The sequence below is a fragment of the Crocuta crocuta genome, unplaced genomic scaffold, assembly GCF_008692635.1.
Source record: "Crocuta crocuta isolate KB4526 unplaced genomic scaffold, BGI_CrCroc_1.0 scaffold408, whole genome shotgun sequence".
In the NCBI taxonomy this organism is placed as follows: Eukaryota; Metazoa; Chordata; class Mammalia; order Carnivora; family Hyaenidae; genus Crocuta; species Crocuta crocuta.
Genome location: NW_027527444.1, coordinates 3,508,773 through 3,512,181, shown reverse-complemented (window position 1 = coordinate 3,512,181; position 3,409 = coordinate 3,508,773).

The following is a 3,409-nucleotide window of genomic DNA, read 5'->3' as shown; positions in this document are numbered from 1 at the left end:
TACTGCGGTTGGATCAGACCAGGGAGGAGCCAGTTTTCTGATAGGAGAGGTTGCCAGTAACCGCGTACGCGTGGCGCTTTACTGATACAGAAGAAAATGGAACAGAAATCCCACTGACCCCCGACAATCCCACTGATTTTACACCCCACAGAGTTCTCGAATTCATCCACCTCTCGGCGTCTCTGCTATGGCCACTGTGATCCACGCCACGGTCATCCCTTGCTGGGACTGGTGCAGTAGCCTATCAGCTCGCTTCCTGGCACCCACCTTGGTTTGGTCCCCTCTGCGCCTTCTAACGACAGCGTAAATCATTTCAGAAACACACAAATCACATCAAGCCACACCTTGCAGTGGCTCCACGTGGCTTAGGAGGGAGATACACTTCCTTACCTCCGCCTGCAAGGGCCTGCCTGGTCTGGCCAGACGAAGGCCCCATCGTAGCAAGCTCATCTGCAGAGAACCTGTGTCGAGTTCCGTCACATCCACAGACCCCAGGGCGTCGGCTGTGGCCCGTCCTTCTCCGAGTCGCGATTGCACCCGCTCGGTGAGCAGCAGGGGAGAAGGAAAGCGGCTGCGCGCTCCGGGGCTCTGGGGAGACACGGGCCTCCCGCGCCCTCCCGGTGCGACCGCCACCCCTGTGGGAGGCTCCTGGCTGCTCCCGCCTCCTCAGCCCTGAGCGGGACCGGGAAGGTCACGGTTTCTACGTGGGTGTGGCCGGCCTTTGGGTCCCTGGGCTAATGTCCCCCCGCTCCTGAGGGGACTGTTCACGCTCGGTCCCCTCTGGATGTCAGTGCCCACAGCGCTGGAGAGAGCCTCGGGCAGCGGCCCCTCTGCCTGCAGACAGCGAGGGTCCCTTGATCGGCGGAGTTGGGGGTCGTGCTCCCTTCCCAGGGACGTGTCCCTGCCCCCATGGGGGGCAGCGGGCCAGGCTCCGTCTCTCCCGCAAGGCCCTGGGCCCCACTAGGCAGGACCCCGGCGTTCTGGGTTGTCAGAGGTGCAGGCAGAGCTCGGCCACACCCGCGCCTGTGACCAGAGCCTGTGACCCGGGGGTGGGTGCCGGTGCCCTCACTCGCCCCGCCCACTCCAGACGTCTGTCGCGCGTCTGCGCGGCCCCAGCTCCTTTCACGCATGTGGCTCACGGTCGCCCAGCCAAACGCGGGTTCCTCCGGGGCCCGGTCTGCGGCCTCTCCCTCCGCTCCTTCCTCCTTGCTCTTGCCCTTGAAGGCGGCAGGTGCTCCCACACGTTGGCTGCCGGGCGGAGTGCAGCGCTGACCCCTGGCTCGCAGCGCTGTCCCCTGGCTCGCAGCGCTGTCCCCTGTGGGCGGCTCTCGGGCCGCCTGCGCCCGTCACTCGCTGACTGCAGGGCTGGGGGTGGGGACATGAGCCGTTCCAGACGCTCCCCACCTCGCGCCCCTGGGACCATCCGAATCTGCCCTGATATCCGCCACCTCCTCGCCACTTCCAAACCTCACTCTGAGAAAGACAGAGGGAGGAAGGGCGGGGGAGGGAGGAGGCAGACAGACGGAAGAGGCTGTCGGGCCCAGCGGGGAGGAGGGCTCGCCCTCTGGCAGGCAACGTGACCCGCCAACCCCCCCACGGGGCTCGCTCCTGCCGCCTGCTCTAATAAACCCAAAACTCCAGTGACTTAAGTGAAGATTTCAGATTAACATTTAAATTAACACCGGACTGGAAATCTGGAGGCCCAGGTCGCTGATGTGACTCTGCTAACGTGTTCTGTGACCTGGGGCAGAAATCTAAAATGATCTTTTCTCATCGAGCCGCCCCTCCATGGGGAGGTCAGAGATGGCAGACCGCAGGCCCCCTCCCTCCCAGCCTGTCCTGGAATCTAGAGCCTTCTACGAGTGGGGGGGGTCACTGTTGAGCTGCTCTGTTTCACCAGTGAGTGTGGCCCCTCCACCGCCCCCTGGCGTCAGGGGGGAGAGAGGTGACCCCCGGGGGCCATCGGCTCAGCCCCTCCAGGGGCCCGTCCTCAGGAGATATTCTTGCATGGCTGTCTAGGCGGCCCTGAATCTTGGGGACTGAGTGGAAAGGAACAGGTGTTAACATATGACCGAAGGCCCAGGGGCCAGATACACCCTGTACCTACCACGTCCAGCCTGGTGGGCTCTCGAGAACAAAGACCCCCCCACCCCCCACCATCAGGCTGGACTCGGAAACCTGGGTCTGTGACACCGAGCAGAGAGACCTCAGGGATCGGGGATCCTAGGCGGGTCACCAGGTCAGGGTGGGGATTCCACGAATCTGGACCCTTCCAGAGGGTGGGCAAAGGGGCCGCCTTGCAAGTGCCGACGTTTTACCCCAGGCTGAGGGAATGAACGTAAATTGGGCTGATGGGTGACGATCTCTCCCGGTTCCTGGGCACAGGCTTAGTCAGCATAGGATGAAACATTCCCCCAGGGGACTGCTGCCCAGTCAGGGTGGGGGGGGAACCGACCCCTGCAGCCACACCCCTGCGGGAGCGCTCCTCTGCCTGCCTGGTCCCATGGCCTGGCCCAGCTCACGGGAGGGCGGTGAAGCCCACAGTGGGAAGGGAGGGGCCGCACCCAGCCAAGGGCAAGTGCTTGCTCTCTCTTCAGGAAGGAAGGTTCCGGAACACACATTCTAGAGGCACGCCGGGCTGTACGGGAGCCGGGAAGGAAGCGTGTGCTCTCCGCGGCCAAGTGCGAGGTTATGCATTCTTCTCCGAGGGGGTTGAGGGGGGACCCGCTGTGGGAGGCAGGGACCGCCGAGCCTCCCGCGTCCGGCTGGTGACGGCCTTGGGGACACAGGCTGTTCTGTTTGGGGAAAACTCTGCCCGGAGACGGAGACGGCCTCTGCTAATAGTTCATTTCGCCCAGGTTCACGGCGGGAATCATAATTTATAACAATAGTATTTCACAAGCCAATAGCACAGCGGACACTGTCTCTTCCCAAGCCAATCAAGAAATAACCATCCGAACGAACGATACGTTCATCCACGACCATTCCAGGGAAAGCGGGGAGGAAGGCCGCCAGGCCCAGGTGCGGCGGAGGCACACTTTTCTCCCGTTGTTCCTGGGGGCGTGAGTCCTTCCGACCAAAGCTGGGTGCCGTCGCCTGCATAGGTCCCGCTGCCAGGCGGCCCGCTGGGTGGCAGGCGGGGCGGGTGGTGCCGAAGGCCTCTCTCCAGGGGCCACCGTGCGCCTCGTGNCCCCCCACCCCGCCGACGAGGGCGGCCGGCCCCCGGGCGCAGGTGCCTAGGTCTTCGCAGAGCTCACGTGGGTACGGAGTAGACTTGCCCGGACCGGACACTCCCGAAACCCCCTCCAATTCTTTGACGGTTCCCTGAGGCTGCGTGACAGCAGCCCTTCCATGTCCCCCACACGGTAAGCACCCCACAGCGACTCTGATAACACCCTCCGGACACGCC